This window comes from Ceratotherium simum, chromosome 18 (genome assembly GCF_057802395.1).
Source record: "Ceratotherium simum simum isolate JZ-2026a chromosome 18, ASM5780239v1, whole genome shotgun sequence".
Lineage (NCBI taxonomy): Eukaryota > Metazoa > Chordata > Mammalia > Perissodactyla > Rhinocerotidae > Ceratotherium > Ceratotherium simum.
Window position 1 is genome coordinate 48706250 of NC_141917.1, and position 19511 is coordinate 48725760.

At 44.2% G+C, this 19511-nt stretch overlaps 1 long non-coding RNA gene across 1 annotated transcript in view; it reads left to right on the forward strand.

The window, feature by feature from the left end:
* The first annotated feature begins 207 nt into the window (after nucleotides 1-207).
* LOC147914639 (uncharacterized) overlaps nucleotides 208-19511 on the forward strand; it is a 168145-nt gene continuing 148841 nt past the window's right edge. The window contains exon 1 of the long non-coding RNA XR_015555118.1: nucleotides 208-362. This is a non-coding gene — a long non-coding RNA (uncharacterized LOC147914639). The remainder of the gene's footprint in view (nucleotides 363-19511) is intronic.

Here is a 19511-nt window from a genome sequence, read left to right on the forward strand (position 1 = left end):
CCCACACACTCCACCACCGCCCCACACTCTCCACCCGCTCCTTGTGCACGCCCTGCCCCACTGAAGTGAGCTCAGTTGCCAGGCTGCAGAGAATCCAGTCACCAATCTATGCAGGCCCACAAGTTGCCTGAGGGCTTGTTGCTGGGTGGGGCCAGTCTCTAGGGTGGGCTGCCTGCCCTGGCTGAGCTGGATTAAATCCCTGCTCTAGTGGGTGGGGCAGACCTGGGCTAGCAGGCCCCAGGGAGAACTCCAATGGCGTCTGTGTCAGCACGCCCACACCAGGCCACAACAATGGCCGCCGCCAATGTCCCAGTCCCTGGAGAGGTCTCACCTCTCACCGAGATGCACTCAGGGCCTATCAGGTGAGTCTCTTTCCACCAAAGCGCTATGCACCTTTCTTGCTGGTGATTTTAGGATGCTTTCTGAAACGGGTGAGTTTGCGCGTGGGACCTTTAAGAGCCGGTTTTAATTTCTTTGTGAACCAGCTTTTCTGTGGGTACTCCCCAATGTTTTAGTAGCAGGCAAAGTCAGATATTATGCCACTGGTCTCTATTGTGCTGGGTCCACAAAATGCCCACAGCGGGGGCCCCCCTGCTCAGGGCCCCGCTCCTCCAGGGAGGGCTGCGTACCTGTGAGCTGCTGCCTGGCGGCTGTGAAGCTGGCAGCTTGTGAAGGCGGCATTTTTCCTCTCCAGAAGGGAGTTTCTGCCTCTTCCACCTCAATTAGGATTGTCCTTTGTTGCAGGAGTTCCTGTTATACACTTTTCAGTTCTGTGTCAGGGGTAATTTTTCCACAAGTAGTTGTAAATTGGCTGTGTCTGTGGGAGGAGGAGAGTTCAGAGTCTGCCTACGCTGCCATCTTCTCTTTTACTCCTTTTTTTTTTTTTTGCTGAGGAAAATTTGCCCTGGGCTAACATCTATGCTGATCTTCCTCTATTTTATATGTGGGTTGCTGCCATAGCATGGCTGCTGGTGAGTAGTATAAGTCGGTGCATGGGAAATGAACCAAGGCCACCTAAGTGGAGTACGCCAAACTTAACCACTAGGCCATCAGGCCTGCCCCCCAGGGGATCTACTCTTAATGCTAGACTTACAGAAGGCAGCGGTCAATCTAGTTAATCCGCAAGGATCCATCAGGCTCATGTAACACCAAGGTTAATGATCATGAATGGAGTATTCTGAGCCATTCTTAAGGCCAGATGCTTTTGGCAATTCTATATTGGAGCCTTTCTTCCCTTCTATGAAATTGTAAGCTCCTGGCTGGAGAGTTGTGTGTTGGGGGTGTCAGATGAAAAAAATAGCATCCCAACCAATCCCATCATGGTTAAGAATGTGAATGTTGGAGCTAGACCGCCTGGAATTGAGTCCCGTCTCTGCCATTTGCCAGCTGAGTGACTTTGGGCAATTATTAACCTCTCAGTACCTCAGTTTCTTCATCTGTAAAATGAGTACATAATATTTCGTATATCCTAGGGTTGTTGGGTGATTAAATGAGTTAATACTTGTCAATAGCACCTAACAGGGCATAAGCACCATATAAGTGTAATTTGATAAATGAATAACTAGAAGCAGTGATAACCTCTAGCCTGCTGAGGTCAGGACCCCTAAATGCAGCTCCTCCGTCTAATTCTCTTCTTGGGAGTCCCTGGCCATTACTAAATCAAATGCAGAGCTGTATCCATGCACTGTGTCAAGTTCCCCAAGACAGGATGAGATTTCCCAGTGTCATAAGATGTTACAGCTGAGGGGCCCTCAGAGCTGCAGTTCAGCCCCTTTACTTTGTATGTGGAGAAACTGAGACCAAGGTGGGTGTTAGTCACTTGCTCAGCTTCACACAGCTGGTTTATGGCAGAGCCACAGGCAGAGCACCCACGCCAAACACATTTTTGTTACACTAAGCTGAAATTAGTTTTTTCCCCTCCATAAATATCTAATATAGCCAAGCATGCATGTAATTTGCTAAGAGGAAAGAATTCATGGATAAGCCTCTTTCTGAATAAATAGACTTCATTCATTAGCATGCATTCCTATTACATATTATCTAGTCATTATCCTTATTGAAAATAGTCAATGCCAAACAAATTGCAGCTCTGAGAACGTGAGCTATGTTGTTGGTGAATTTTGTCTTGGGCTAAAGTCTTTCTTCCCCCTTAGTCTTTCATTTCCTTTACTTCTCCTCTCCTTCCATTCCTGTGGAATACTGCAAAACAGCACCCCTATTTTTAATTGCATTAAGTTAAACATAATCCACTACCTAATGCATCTAGTTATCTTTTTTTATTACCCTTGAGTGTCATCTTCTTGTTATTGTCCATGTGCACATGAATTTTTGTGTAATTATGTCTGTAGTACTCTTAAAACTTTCAAGTATGCTTTTCTCATCTAATATTATTTATAAATATTTTATATATTCACAAATTTCCCATGAATACCCACTTTTAATGGACACATAATATATTATAATCAAACTAACCATAAAGTTATAAAAATCATTTCCCTCTCATTGACATTTGGATTGCTTCCATTTTAGGGAATTGAATATGGTGCTATAATACATACGTTTTTCTTCTGTTGATTTACTGCCAAAGGACATGGTCTCAGAACTGGAATTATGTGGTCAAATGTATGAATATTTTCATAGCCCAGAAGTTATATTGCTGGGCATTTTTTCCGGTGACGATGCCCTCACCAGTGTAGGAGTATAGCATTCTCACTGTGCTCTTATCCGCATGGAGTGTCTAACAGCTTTTACTCACAAACAAGTGCCCCTGTACCAGGAAATTGTTCACTGAAGTGATGACACATCCTCTCTGAGTGTTATGTGCAACGAACTTGATAGTTTCCCAGGTTGGAAAATGTCCCTGTTTCATTTCACACTCAATTAGTAAAATCTATAAGCACCATGACTTTCACTCCATCATCGTGCCTTGCACAGTAGGTATCCTGTACCTTACTGATTTAATTTTGTGTCCTACAAGATGCAAACTCTATAGGTGCCACGGTACCCCACAGTGGGACAGAGGAAAGTAAAAGGAGGGAAATGAGGGAGAGATGCTGTCAGACTTCCCAGTAGGGGACACAGGGAGCATCTCCCCAAAGGCAGGGTCACAGCCCCATCCGCTAGTGCCCTGGGCAGTACCGTCTGTCTACTCCTGACCCCTAAACGTGAATCTTTCCCCTCTTCCCTCCCCTTACCCCAGCATCTCTTTCACCTCAGCTTCCCTTGCACTCCCCATCCTGTCCCCCAGGCTGCACACATGCTACCTGTGCTCGCTTCCTCCAGCCCGTGTCTGGCACCATCCTCAGCCTTGTGGGGGATCCAAGATTAAACACGTGTGAGCCCTGCCTTCCTGGAGTTTGACATCTGAGAATAGAGAGCAGGCATTTTTAAAGCACAGACCGTGATAAATGCTCTAAGAAAACTTCAGATAAGCTTCCCTGGGAGGTGTCTCCTGGGCAAGGTATTTGAGAAGACTTTACAGAACTGGCGTCAAGACTGGATTGTGAGGACTGGGAAGGATTTAGACAGTGGATCTGACAATGTCCCCCAGCTTCTCAGGATCCTTCGTGCCCTCCAGATCCTTATTGCTTCAGTCACCAACCCAGGCACCCCAGAGAGCTGAGTATGCCAGGGGGCATGCAAAAGGTTAAAAAATGTAGTGTTTCCCTCTCAATGTAGAAGGTGGTTTTGATATTTCCTTTTTTAGAGGGGTGAAACAAAGTTTTTGGAAAGTGAGTGTGCTGGAGCCGGCAGGGCGGTGCAAGCGCCCCCCGTGAGGGGCCCAGATGTGAGGAGGAAGGCGGTCGACTGGGGGCTGCCTGGCGTTCCTTCCCACTGGTCTACGCCTGCGCCTTACCCGTTTTCGCTTGTGTTTTATTCGCCACTGCCTGTGCTGGACCAGTTAGTTTTTAGACATTTCAATTATTACCCTTGGCAGAAAGGACAGTGGCACTTTTTGTAATCTGTGGAGAATGCAGGTGCACTCTGTGATGTTAGGTGACCAGGGTTCTGGAGCCAGCCACGCTGCCTCGTGTCAGAAAAGAATCCAGGTTGCTGAGTCTAAATGCATGAGAACTGGATCGTTTATATCACCTCTTTATCTTGTTGTTATCTTATCTTCTCTGCTGAATCCTCCTCCGTGCCAACCCAAGCCTCCTCAACCATTTCCTTTTCCTTAATTGCAGAGCTCTGTTAACCTCTGCACATTACAGTTGATCCTTTCCCCATTTGCACCAGACTTACCAGGCTGTGGGGATATTACGGATTTAGAGGGATGCCATCCCAAGTGATGTCATGTCGGAGGAAGATGCTCAAACCCCTGAGGACTTATAAATGTTTCTAAACGCACGTTTCATTTCAGTGTCTCAGAATATGTGTAATTGCTGTATCCTTATGACACAATATGGACAGACACATTTATCTGCTGCTTTTTCCAATTCTCATTATCATGGTAATGAAGTTGACACTCATCCTCCCCCAAACAAAGAAACAAAAAGTCATCCCAGGGAGCAGAGTCCACTTACACCCAAACGGACTGTCTGCCTTGCTGGCGCTCTCCTCAGAATGTTGTCTCTGGGACTTTTGTGGTTAGGGTTGTACTGCCGTCTTTCTCATTTACAGTCAGAGAGCTCTGGTTGTGAAAGTAGCCTGCCTCTCAGGGGATGGGGTTGGAGGGAGGTCAGGCTTCTAGTTAGAGGGTCTGTGGTGCATCTGGAGTTTTTCCTACTCTCTGTCTCTGTTGATCTGCAACCAGGCCCCCTCCCTATTCCTCCCTTTGGGGAAATGGTGGGTGGTCTATAGATAAAGTCAACATATAGCAGTCCTGAGTAATGGGATTTATTCAGAGTAAAATAAAAATAGACACACTGTGCCCTTTCCACCTACCATAGCCCCCCACTCCCCCTGCCACTGCCAAGGCTCCTCAATTCCAAGTTGAGGGTGACTGGGCATACAGAGAACGGTCTTCCAAGTTATTCTTTTCCTGGGGCTTGGAGAATGTGGATCTTGTCAAAAAAGTCTCTCTCTCTTTTTTTTTTTTATTAAAAACTAGTTCCTTTTTGGGACTGTAACTAACCTGACACTCTAGTAAGTCTGTGTTCCTGGGAATCTCTTTTAAGAACTCCATGTGTTACTCATTGAATTCTGATTCTTGAGCATGGATGCACTCCACAGATGATTCTGGTCCCCTAGAGTCCTTGTGCATTTTCAACCGAGCTTTACCATTTGAATAAATCAGGGTAGGCTTGCATACATTAGGGTGTAAGATAAATCCTGAAATCTCAGTGGTGTAACACAGCACAGTGTTATTACTCACTCATGTGAAGTTCAGTCTAGATTGGGTGGCCCTCCTTAATCTCGTAGCTACACCATCTGGTCCATGTGGATTTCAGGGTCACTGCCGAAAAGGAAAAGAGGGATTGAGGAGGCATATTGGCTTTGACCGCTTCAGCCCAGAAGTAACATCGTCCATTGGCCAAGACTGGTCATGTGGCCCCAACATAACAGCAGGGAGGGGAGGAAATGTAGGATGCTTGACGGACATTTGGTGAGCACCAACCAACTTTCTCTGGCACATCCTTCTTATCCTCAAATGTTTGTAACTTGGAAGGTAAAAACAGTTCATCTTGCTCTAAAAGCTTCTTAAGTTTTGGGAACAGCAGGAGCTCTCTTTAATGGCATCCACTTCATGATTTTTCTAGAATAGCAGCTGATCTCCATTCCCCCTGCAAATCATACTGACTGACAGGCTCAGCACCTGTTGGCACACCCTTGGCTAGTTGGTTACTCCTAAGGTTGGCTCCTTCACTTCTGTTCCCACCCCTCCAGTTGTGTGTTTACCAGATGTGGAAGACTGTTTATAAAACATGTTCACAACTAACCTCTAACCCTCGCCCCCATGTCCATGCTTCTTTTCAATGTGACTCTGCAGGTTCTCCCACCAAGAGGTGGAGTCCATTCCCCTACTCTTGAATTTTGGCCAGCCTTGGGACTTGCTTTGAACCATAGAATGTGGCAGAAGTGACAAGTGCCCTTAAGGGACTCTGCATGCTGTGGCTCACTGAACCTGCCCCCGGAGTCTGCTGGCTGATGGCCCAGTTGCCACTTTCACCTCAGCCAACATTCTGCCAACCCCCAGGGACTGAGCTGATTTGCAGGTGACACACGAAGGAGCTCAGCAGAGCCCCGCATAAACCACTGACTGCCGAAGGGGGAATTGCAAAAATCAGAGTTGTTTTAAATCTCTCAGTCTGAGGGTGGTTTGTAATGAAGCAATGGCTACCTGAGACACCAAGGGTCAGTGTGTTCCACAACGTGTTTATGCCGGCTGTGTTGTTTCATGATACAGAATTTAATTAAATATTACCTTAAACGAATGAAACATGAGCATGAAAATGAAGAAAATTATTTCTATGAGAACTAAATTGAATGCTTTGTAAAGACTTGATAAAAACAAGTACCTTTAGAAATGTTGTCAGATATGATGTGGTGAGACATCTGTAGAAAAGGGAGGGAAAGTCATAAAAGTGTGACAGATTCTACCCTTGGATTATTTCCTACACATATATCTCTTTAAAAGCTTTTAGTCCATGTTAACAAATTGAAACTGCACATCACAGACAATTGGATTGTGAAGGTGAGACTAGGGCTACTGAACAAAGAGGCCTCACAGTAATTGGATGACTTAAAGAAGATTGAATTTTATTTGCTTGTTTGTTTTTCTATGTAGTAATTCGACGTGAGCATTCTAGGTCAGAGAGAAGTCCTTTTGTGCAATCATTCAGGGGTCCAGGTTTTTTCATCGTTTTGATCTGCCAGCCCTTAAGGCCTTATTGTTATCTAACTGGTTGAAAACACGTTATCATGGGTTCTAGAATCAGAATAGGGAAGAGAGCATTGAAGAGGCGTCCCCCTTACCTTAAGGCATCAGCCCAGAAGTGGCACCCATCATTTCTGCAAGCGTTCTGTTGACAAAAACTCAGTCACGTGGTCACATCTAACTGCAAGAGAGACTGGGAAAGGGACGGTTTGGGGACAGAAACATGCTGGGCTACAGTCCTTTTATTATCAAGAGGGAGAGAATGGATTTGGGAGAAGAGCCAGCAGTCTCCACCAGAGGGATGCTTATTAAATATGTTTTTTTTACAAAGACAATGGGAAGCTTGAATTAATGGACTCACACCCAGGGAGAAGGCCTTGGTGAACTGATGTACATTTCTATATCTTAGACTAAAATAACACATTTATGACAGGATGGATCTGTTTTCATGACTTATAACCCTGTTTTCTTAAAGTTAATTGACCAGTTATACTGGTCCTGCTTATGATAGACACGAGAACTTTTTGTTCTTTCTTTCTCTTGGTTTGTCACTCTCTCTCTATAATAGTTTCCCTTTTGTGTTCACTTTTGGGGGATTAGGAACTGGTCTACATGTTATTTTGAACTGACATATACATTTCTGAAGTAGCCTCCCATTCTTAAAAGAAAATGTAGAATTAGCTCAGTGCTTGAGATGTAGCCAAGTGACTAAGATAAGGCAGGAAGAAAGTAATGTCTAAATTTACCCACTCCCTAGTCAGCACTGAAAGAAGTAAAGGTTGGGGTTAAAGATGACGAGAAGAGCCTCCCATGTCCAATGTCGCTTCCACACTCGGTCTGCTGACCTAGCTCAGACCACTCCATTTGTCTTGGGAACTGAGGACGTGAGAGCTTGATTTTGGGCAACACGGTGAACTGTTGGAAGCCTTGTGAGAGCCGCTCTTAGTAAATGGTCTGAGTCTGTCCTTCTGCACTGAGAAGAGTCCTTCTGAAGATCTGAAGACATGGATGCTGGCCCCTGAGTTGAGCTCGTGCCATTTAAAATTCCCACAGTTTGAGGCAGCTGTCCTTGGCTTGTGCTTGAGCCCAGAAGACTCCAGTCCCAGGTGGAGCCTCATGCAGGGGGCTGCATCCAGACCCTTCTCCTCTTCATCTTTGATGCTTCTTAAAGAATTCTTAGCCTCACCATCTCACTTCCTCCCACCTTCTCCTGGCTCTCTCCCTTAGTTCACATTGGTGGGCCTGACTCTGGAAAAGGGTTTTGAAATAAAAGAACATCATCTAACTTGATAGGAAGTCATATTTTTCTCCATTTGTCTCCCAGAGTTTTCTGAAAACTGGGCTTAGAAGTGATAATGTTGAAGAGTCTAAATAGATAGGCAGCGACAGGATATTACAGACATTTTACAATTTGGCGATGTGTGAGAGGGCTGGGTCTCGGTGTGTCAGCTTCCTGACAGTGTTCCATATCTGCTCAGTACCAGTCACATAGTGCTGATTGGGGAGATACTGTTTGTTAAATGCGGGTTTTTTCTTTTTTATTTATTAGATAAGGAGAAACATGTAGGGCCCCGCTGCAGGAAGCCAGAAATTCAGAGCGGCTCTATCATGTCCCCTTCCAAGTGTGGGTTTGGACTGTGGATATACTGATGGCTCCTCTTTCTGAACACCTACTGTGTGCCAGACATTGAACTAAAAGCTTTACTCACATCATTTCATTCAATCTCTGCAACAATCCTCTGATCCTTATCCCCAATTTACAGACCAGGGATGTAAGGATCCAGAGAGGTTAAATGACTCTCCTAAAATCATTCAGCTATCACGTCACGGAGCTGATATTCAAGTCCACTTTTTCTCTCTTAGTCACAGCACAGGATGAGGGCACACACACAGCAGTGTTTATTCCAGAAAATCAAAAAAGGTGCACTACGGGATTCAGCTTTCCCAGAAAGGAAGTCTGTCTGTAAGGCTCAATTTGTGGAGGATGCTTGATAGCACATGAACAAAGGGCAAATTATATTCCCTGAAAATGTGGCTGAAGGCAGTTACTCTCCATCTCCTAAGAACAGATAACACATCCCCCATATTTTGTAATGCAAGGTCTGAGTGTGGTCTTGTTTTCTCCAGCTCTGATTTTGCGTGTGCTCCTTGGCAGCCTGCCCTGGTCACATGTTATTCTGTAGAAGGTTCTGCTGTGGAATGGCTGGCTCCATCTCGATGATGCCAGGGGCCTGTTTCATCAGCCTGTTCTCTAGATTGAAACCCACTCGGAATGTGTCACTTCCGAATTTCCCTGTAACCTTGGGGTTTAGGAATGTCCGCTGTTTTTTCCTGTTCTTTCTGGAAATCTCCATTTTAAATCAGAGAGGAAAAAGCTATTCAAGTGCTCACAAGATTTATGAAAAGCACCGTCTGGCTTTGGTAAACGATTGCACATGATGAAGGTCCCCTTAGAACCCGGGCCCCACAGTCACAAGTGCATCGTGATTGGGGTGCAGGGGGTGAGGGTGAGAAGGCCAAGGCCTGAGGCAGGCAGGAGAAAGAAATGTGCTCCCCAAATGCAGGGCGGGTGCCCTCCGCTGGGCTCTTGTAAGTGTTCTGCACTCCCCCTCCGAGGCATTACAGTCACTGGTGCTCTGGCCTGTCTCCCCCTGTGGACTGTGGCTCCTGGAGTGTAGTGCCTGACATTGACCAGGTGGCCCACAAGTGACCATTCATCTTGAATGAATGAACAAATGAATGAGAATTCTGATCTCCAATTCAGGCTACATAAATAAATAAATAAATAAATAAATATCTCAAAACTCCCCTGAAGCGCCCCTCTAGAATAGAATGGATTTGAGAGCAAGGCCATTTGATTGGATGTTTATATGCCCAAAGCTGTACTTGAATGTTGTGCTCTAACAAGGTTTTCAGTCCTGGCTCCCCTGAGATTCTAACTTAATTGGCTTGGGGAGGGCTTACAGAAATCAGTGTCTTTTAAAAAAGTTCCCTAAGTGTTTCTTTTGAGCAATCAGGGTTGGAAACCACCATTCCACATATACCTGGAGGAATTAGAACCTTATGGCTGTCGTAACATGTAGATGGTCATGTCCTACAGAATCTGAGCCTTGTGGGAAAGATATTGGCTCCCAAAAACATTTACCCAAAGACAGAAGGCAAGGACATTTTCTAGAAACTCAGCTCAGGGGCTCAGCGCAGCTCAGGTGCTCCTGGTAAGTAACTGCTCATCTGTAGGACATCTCAGCAGGCATTTAACTGAAGCCCAAAGGGGTTTCTTCCCAGAGCCTCAGCATCTTTCCTACGTCAGCTTTCTCCTCTCAGTGTTCCAGTGAGAGCAATGGCTTATCTGATAAACCTCAGAACAAGTTACTTGTGTATACACAGCTTCCTGGTGGAAATGCTGAATTGAAGACACTGGGGTTAGGAACAAATATATAAGTCTCTCCTGCCCTGGAAATGGAGTTTTGAATTTGTTAAAATGCTAGGATGCCTGGAAAGTTCTGTGTATGTAGCCAATGGAGCAAGAACTAGGATTGTTTTTCTTGAGCTGTTGCAATAAAGGCAAAAAGTTTTCTGGCTTCGTTGATTTCTGAATCTCTGTGCCTTTGTGACAGAGTTTGTGCATAAGACTGCTCAGATCAGATTCCTTTTTGCTGTGTGCCGGGGGCCGGGATGGGGGATGGTAGAGAGGAAGCAGGAAGTGGAGAGACCAGCTACATTTTTCTTTTGCCTTTACAGCTCTGTGTTCTTAGTATATCTGTATCTAGCTCACCATTTCCTTTTTCTTTAATGATTTAAAAAAAGGATTTGGCCTCACGCCTTTATTCTATGTCCTTTAAAGGAAAAAGAAGGATGTGTGTAGATGTCACTGCCCTGGAGTTCCTGTGAACAGGCACATAATGTGCTTTTCCAGGGTAATTTGCAGAAGAATGGACTTTTACAGACACTAAGCAGCATCCCCGATGTGAGTTTGGCTGATAGTTTTACATACAGGAGTTTTGATTCATCCGTGTCTAGAACTGTGAAAGGGCTGAGATTTTGCCCTCTTGCAGCGTAACAAGTTAGCCTGCCCCAGTTTTGTGGATGCGGGCAGAAGACTGGAGACTCCTGAGTGGGAGACAAAGGACTCTGTTACTCACCACAGCCTTGGCAATGGCCAGAATATCGGTGATTTCTCGTACCCATTTCCCAAACCCAGTTCTCACAGGGTGACACAAACCACAGGTGACGCCTACATGCACAGTGGGGTATGCTACAGGAGACGACCTCTGAGCTTACAGAACTCGAATCTTTTACAGTGGGCAGGATGCCTGCTTACCCTGTGCTCCAAAGGGCCCGCCTGGAGATTATCTTACAAGGCTGTTCACTAAACAAAAATCCTTTAAAAGATATTCTGGAACAAAGATAGCGCCTCTGCTTACAAGACACGCAGAAATGCGAGCCACCCATGGAGAAGTGCCTCCCGAGAGTAGGTCAGTAATAACACGGGGTGCTCATGGAGGTGTGGATACAGTTGAAGCTTGAGGGAGACAGTGGGCTTTATGAAATTCCCTAGACCCCATCTCAAATGTGACAAGTGAGTACCCAGTTCCCCCAGGGATCAGTGAGCGTTTGCTGTCTAACAAACACCTGAAATGTAATGGTTTAAAACAATAACCACTTATTTAGCTCATGAGTGTGGATTGGCTGGGTGGTTCTTGTGACCACGTCTCTTCCTTCAATTGATTCAACTTACTAGGATCCAACTTGTTATTAACTGGATTTGCTGGCATTTTAACAAAGGTAGACTTTTTTTCTGGAAGGTAGGGCAGTCTACTATTTTAGGATTTGGAGGCTTAGAAAAAATAGCTATTGGATTTGTAATTGCTTTCTCTTTACAATGTCACTTAGCCTTTATCTAAATCACTCCTAACCTTCAAAGCCCAGGGAAGGGTGAGGATGAGCCTGTTTCCTCTCCTTTATATTCACTTGTGTTTTTGTTTTGTTTTGTCTCAAGTTTCACAGTTGTGGACATTAGAGAAACCTGGGTATATTAGTTAGGGTTTAACCATGTCTTCCTGTGTTCAAACCTCACTCCTGGTACCAAAATCTGTATCAGTTAGGGTTCAACCAGAGAAGCAGAACCAGTAGGATATGTATATCTATATATTTATATATCTGTCTATCTGTGTATCTCTATATCTATATCTATATCTATCTCTATCTCTATCTATGTCTCTATTTATCTCTCTCTCGATCTAGCTATCATCTATCTAGCTACTTATTTATTATAAGGAATTGGCCCACGTAATTGGGGCTGGCAAAGCAAGTCTGAAATCCACAGGGCAGGATCCAGGATTAGGAGATCATGGATAAGCTGGAACTCACGGGCGTGGGCTGAGGCTACTATACACAGGAAGTTTTCTTCTCTTTTTGGGAAAGTCTCAGCCCTGCTTTGGAGGCCTTTCAGTGGACTGACCAGGCACACCCAAATTGTTCAGGATAATTTCCCTTATTTAAAGTCAACTGATTAGAGACTTCAACTGCATCTTCAAACTACCTTCACAGCAACACCTCGATTATGTTTGAATAACTGGGACTGTAGCTCAGCTAAGCTGACACATCAAAAAAATCATCACACTGGGTGTGGAATGAGGTATAGGGTGGAAAAGAAGCCTCAGCAAGTGCTCAAAATGTCTGAATATATTCCTTGCTGCTTCCTTAGGGACTGATGAAGAGTAAACTTATTCAGTAAACTAATAATTTTCTAATCTAATAATAATCTGCAAATAGAATAATAATCTGCCCTAATTGTGACCCATGCGAAAAAGCCTAAGGAATATTGGTGAGACTCGGAGAAACACTGAGCTTAAAGGGCAGAGGCCAAGAGTGGATGGGGTGCACACAAGCCTTGGGGGCTGTGGATTGGTGACCCCCCTCTCATTTCACAGGGACTTCTTCTCAAGGCTTGAACCTGCCACTTCACCTTCCTCGCCTCTCAGGTTTTTCACCTATAAGTAATTATTATTCCCAACAATAATTCAGCTTAACTTTTATACATTGGAAAATTCTCCATCTCCATGCATGTATGTACACACACATGTGCATTACTCCACACACGTATACATGTGCATATACACATCAAGAATTCTTGCAGAGGAATTCAGACAAAGGCAAAATTTCAAGAACAGGACGCTAAAGTCAGTAACCTTAATAACTGGGATGACCTCATGTTGGTCTTCTTGGGTATCATTCAAAACTGGGCACCCATTCAACTTTGGGTCAGAGTCAGAATGTGTGCACTGAGATACATATCTTAGGCAAGAAACCCTTCATGGGTCCTGGGAAACTTCTCTGCCCCTTCTCCTGACCCCTCCAAATACTCCAACTGCTACCAATGCCTAAAATTTTCTTAACAACAGAGTCTTCCTTTCATTCAATTTTAGAAATTAGTTTAAACTATAAAATACGCTTAGGAAAGGTAAGAAGATGAGCAACATGTTCACACCAAGAGGCCAACGGCAGATTATTGCAGTTCTTCTTCAGATTGTGACGAAAAATGGGAAAGCTATTGTGGGGGCCTCAGTGGGCAGGAGAGACCCCCCACTACTTGGAGAGATGAGTTGAAAGACAGCAGAAGATTGAATAGGGGCATTGATGCCAGGCAGTTTGAGTGAGAGCTGCCCCACCAATGCATAACAAAGTAGTTTCAAGAAGTTCTGCTGACTCATGCTTTTTTCTGATCCTTCTTCAGAAAACAATCATAGTAATATGTTTGGCCAGTTGAGTCCACGTTATTATCTTGAGTTTGTATCAGATTTATTCAAGTTTAAAAAGGGAAATTGATTGTAAATGCAGCTCTTTCTTTTCAGCCTGTAGCTCCCAGAAATAAGTATAAATAAACACTGGTATGGAACTTTTTGGCAAAGCCATCCCCGGATTTCCTCAGGGGACAGGAAGAGGGTTGAAGTTTTACAAAGTTATCCTTAGAGCAAAATAAGCATTCAGCAGGGCTGGGCAGGCTGCCAACCGTCACACAAGCAGATTCTGCACTATCTGCATGGCGATAGTGGGAGAGGGTCTGCTCCTTCTGAGGGTCGCCAAGAGACAGCCCACTGGGAAGTTCACTTTGAGCCATAAAGCACCATATCCACGTGCCACCATGTTATTAGGTGAAAGCCCTTTGGAAGATCATGGGGAAATATTTTTTCAAAATCAAATGTGAAATCACTTAAAACAAGATTTAAAAAAGAAATCTATGTGCTGAAGCAATTTAAAAGGGCTTCAGTTCTCGATTGAAAACAAAGTTTTGGAGAGCTCTTCAGAATGAGAGAGAATAGTTAAGGGCCGCTACAATTCTCTAAAGTTTGAAGTAGGTCAGCTGACTTGGGACTTTTATTAGAGGGCTTTTACACAATAGTTGTTTCGTGTTTTGGAAGCCACTCATGCTGAAGTGCTCTGCAACGGCTTAAGTCATATTTCAATTTATTTAAACTGCCATTTATTAGGACCCTAAACTGTCAATGCCAAATCTAGTGCTGACTTCCAGGGCTAGCGTCCTGACCCCAAAAGTGGCCAAAGGGGATCCTTGACTCAGAAAGAAGTCTTCCCTTGTGTCTCTAGGAGTCATGTCTGTTTCCCTGCCTGTACTCCATCCCTCAGAAGAGGGTAAGAGAGCCTCTGCCCATTGTAGAGGTTGCCCTCCTCCTTCCTGAGCTCCAGGCCCTGAGAGTGGATGGTCCATTGGAGGAGTGGTCAGGGGAAGTCCTGCTATTTAATTCCTTTGACTTACAGAAAGTGTATGCAGAGGGGCCCTCCCTCCTCCAGGTGGCTCTGGCATAGTCAGTCCCCCAATTTCTTATTTATGCCCATAAAACTCTAGGTATCTTGGGTCTCTTCAGTTTGTGGTCTCCTTGGACATGATCCACTTGTTCACCCTTATCCTTGACAGTGTCTGGATGGGTTTGCCCTCCTGCCTTACTGGTTCCAGTGTTGGGAAAGAGGACAGAGCAGATCCCTGCCATGTGAAGGAGGCTGTGTCGATACATTTTTTCCCCATATGGCTCTGAAACCTAGAAATGCCCAACTACTGTGGCTAAATACCTTCAGGGTGAAAAGGTACCATATGGATTTCAGAAGGCTAAAAGTTGTGCTAATGGGTCTTATCACCTTGCCTGGTACCTAGAACTAGAATCGTAGATTCACAGAAAGTTAGAGCTGGAAGAACCTTAGAGATCATCTAGTCTAATTTCTTTCTGTACCAGTGAGGAGATGGGGAGGTAAAGCAACGCATCCCAGACTGCCCGGCCAGTGGAGAACAGAGCTAGGAAAGGACCTGGGTTTCATCTCTCCAATTCCAGGCTTCTCAGTCATTATCCCGCCAACGCTGCATTGTACATGTTCGCTTTCCATTGTTGTCACTGTGTTAATAGCACAGCACTTTCAAGACAGTTTTGTTCCTATTCTTTATTCTCCCAAAAGCCTGCAATACATACATGTTTTAGGCCATTGCAGATATTTGCTTCCTGTCCAGGATGCCAGCTACAGAGGTTCCTATATCTGCTGCTTTGAGGCTAATGCTGAGCCATGCGGTCACTTTTTTGGTGAGCCCACTGACCCTGGTCCTTGGATGTAGGGATGACTCAGGTGGCTGTGAATAATGATGATGACCACAGGAATGACAGTCCAGTGAGGCATGCGGTGGCCCTCCAGGCTCCAGTAGTCTCATGGTATGAAAGTAAGAGGCCATCTCTTGTCTGTGCTTGAGAGGATCACGTCCACCATTACTGTTCTCTTTGTCAGCATGCAGAGATTCGACCAGGTGACAATAACAGAGCATGTCAAACTCTTCAATTAGAGATTCAAGAATATAGTATTCCTATTGGTCAATTTGTCTTAGCCTCCTGTGATAGCAATTTATTTATATCTCACAGAGACTGAAACCCCTCTGAAGAAATCCAGTGATCTAAGAAACATGTTTCTTTATACAGGTAATCCAGACAATAATGGTACTATTGCTTAGGATTTGTGTAGCACTTTTCCTTCAAAGAGCCCTAAGTGCTTTTAAATTAACCCATTCATCGTCAAGCACCTCTGAGAGAGATTACTGTCAACAAAATGTTTTCCTGCAGGAGGAAGAGAAGCAAAGAGATATTGTTGTCTTAAATCACAGAAGGTCAACCACCGATCTGGGATGAGCATCCAGAACTCTGTATACTGGGCCACTACACACTTCTTCAGGTGATGTTGACTCTAAGATGGCTCCATCTTGGACGGGATTGGCAAATATGTGACCCTGGGTGCTGCCAGGCTCTTGCTAATTGATCATGGCATTCTTTCCCATTGAGCCAGTTTATAGCCTCAGAATCCTCCCCAATGGTGCTCTACAAGCCAACATTTCAATCAGTGTTGGCAAGCAGACAGGTTGGGCTTGCCAACCATTTATGATCCAGAAGTTGGGCTAAAATGCTAAGCAAGCCTTGTCTTCTGCCTAAAGTGTCTGCATCAAAATCCCAATGTGTTCTTGATATATTTATATATTTTGGATATTAACCCCTTATCAGGTATATGATTTGCAAATATTTTCTCCCAGTTGGTGGGTTGTCTTTTTGTTTTGTTGATGGTTTTCTTTGCTGTGCAGAACGTTTTTAGTTTGATGTAGTCCCTTTGTTTATTTTTTCTTTTATTTCCCTTGCCTGAGTAGACATGGTATTCAAAAAGATACTGCTAAGACTCATGTCAAAGAGTCACTGCCTATGTTTTCTGCTGGGAGTTTTATGGTTTTGGGTCTTACACTAAGTCTTTAATCCACTTTGAGTTAATTTTTGTGTACTGTGTAAGATAGTGGTCTACTTTCATTCTTTTGCATGTGGCTGTCCAGTTCTCCCAACACCATTTATTGATGTTGGGATTTATTATCCCAACTTCCTTTCTCCATCGTATGTTCTTGGCTGCTTTGTCAAAAATTAGCTTTCCATGGATATGTGGGTTTTAATTTCTGGGCTCTTGATTCTGTTCAATTGATTTGTGTGTCTGTTTTTCTACCAGTACCATGCTGTTTTGATTACTATAGCTTTGTCGTATATTTTGAAATCAGGGAAGGTGATACCTCCAGCTTTATTCTCTCTTCTCAGGATTCCTTTGGCTATTCGAGGTCTTTTGTAACTCAGACAACTCAACAACAAAAAAACAAACAAGTTGACCAAAAAATGGGCAGAGGATCTGAACAGACATTTTTCCAAAGAAGATATACAGATGGGCAACAGGCACATGAAAAGATGTTCAACATTAGTAATTATTAGGGAAATGCAAGTCAAAACTACAGTGAGACATCACCTGATGCCTCACATCAGAATGGCTGTTATTGAAAAGATGAGAAATAAGTGTTGGAGGGGATGTGGAAAAAAGGGAACCCTCATACACTGCTGGTGAGAATGTAAAATGGTGCAGCCACTATGGAAAACAGTATGGAGATTCCTCAAAAAATTGAAAATACAAATACCATATATTCCAGCTATTCCACTTCTGGGTATTTATCCGAAGAACACGAAAACACTAATTCACAAAGATATATTCACCCCTATGTTCACTGAAGCATCATTCACAATAGCCAAGATGTAGAAGCAACTCAAGTGCCCATCAATGGATGAATGGATAAAGAAGATGTGGTATATATATAACGGAATACTACTCAGCCATGAAAACAATGAAATCTTGCCATGTCTGACAACACAGATGGAACTTGAGGATACTATGCCAAGTGAAATAAGTCAGACAGAGAAAGACAAACAGTGTGTGATTTCACTCATATGTGGAAGATAGAAAAAACAACAACAAACAAACATAAAGGTACAGAGAACAGATTGGTGGTTACCAGAGGAGGAAGGGGGCACCTGTGTACAGTGACAGATGGCAACTGTAGTGTACACAGAAGTCGAAATATGATGTACACTGGAAATTTATATAATGTTATAAACCAATATTATCTCAAATAAATAAATAACTAAATTAAAAAAATCTCAATGTGGGGGCCGGACCCATGGTGTAGCAGTTAAGTGCGCGCAGTCCGCCACTGGTGGCCCAGGTTTGGATCCCAGGCGCACACTGACGCATAGCTTCTCAGGCCATGCTGTGGTGGCTTCCCGCATAAAGTGGAGGAAGATTGGCACAGATGTTAGCTCAGGGCCAGTCTTCCTCAGCAAAAAGAGGAGGATTGGCATGGATGTTAGCTCAGGGCTGATCTTCCCCACAAAAAAAAAACCAAAACACTCAATGTCACTGTTGAAAGGTAAAACAATTATGACCTGAAAATGCTATAAGGTTAGCTGTCATTTCACTTTACACTGGAAACTGATGTGGAAAATAGGATAATATGGGACAAGTCAGCAAAGGAACCAGGGGTCCCTGATGAGCAGGACTTTGTAGCTACCATAAAAAGAGTGAGCTCAGGATTGAGGTGAGAGCTGTCACTGGCGCAAGTCAGCTCAGTGATTTTCTATTGCTGTTGTCAAACAAACACTTTTGGTTGTGTGTAAAGGTGAGGTCTCCTGTGCCTGCTTTCAGTGTTACAAAATCCATAAAAGCAATGATGTCCCTTTTTTGTTAGAGAGTCAGTCTGGAGACCTCAGAGGTCAGGGTTGAGTAGAAAATCCAGGAAGAGTAACTGTCCCATCTGCACCCCAGCAAGGGAAGGAGTGATTTTTCTGATTTCAAGAAGAGGAAAGCCACCAAGATTTGCTCAACTCAAGGATATAATTAGCTGACAAATTTTTTTGAGAGAGGCAAGTTCCCCTTCAACAGATTTTGTATTCCTGAATTTGGAAGACGAAAAGAAGAAAGTCAAGATCTCTTGAAAAGGACTAATTATAATAGTTCCACCTTTGAATTGACACTAAGTGGGTAGCAGAGGTGGGAACACCCTTATAACTTCAATATTTTGAGGTCTATAAAATGCAGAAGGGGGAAAAGACATATTTTTAGCACTTAGCATGTTGACAGCCACTGATTTTAAAATAAGTACAGATTCAAAACCCACTGGTCTCATGACGTCTAAGACAAGAGCTTTTCAAGTTATCTAAACTGCCTTTGCCTTTTCCTTAGCACTGCCCTATGTAAAACTGTCAGGAAATGAAGCTTCCCACTCTCGTTTTGGTGCACTAAACCCTGCAACATTCCGTGAATCTCCTTCCATCCTGGGCCATGCATTTTCTCACACTGTGCCCTGGCCTCGCTTCACAGCCCCGCTGTGGTCCCACCTCTTCTCTCTCCCAGTCTTGCTCTCTCCAGCCCCACTATCGATACTAACTCGCTGGTACCTATGTTCCATTTTCTTGGGTTCTTGGAATCCTGTGTCACCGCTGAGGGATGGCTGTGTTACATGTCCCTGACAACATGGCTACATAACACAGGGCTTGTGGAGACACCCAGGTGGAAAGTTTCTGCCCTTTAAAGGTTTTGGTGAGGGGGTATTTTCGCGACTTCTCCAAATGTTGATGATTGCCCTCATCCTTCACCAGCACCGGGCTGGTGCTCCCTGCTTCTTCCAGTCCAGGCTGTGACTCACACATCCAAGGCACGAGCACCCATAAGAAGCACTGCCTTTTCCACAGTTATGTCATAGGGAAGGGCGGAGACAATTGCCTGCTGGCCCTTCCACTGTGTAATTTCCTGGTAAAAGATTGGACATGGTTCTCCTTGAAATAGGTGCTCACTG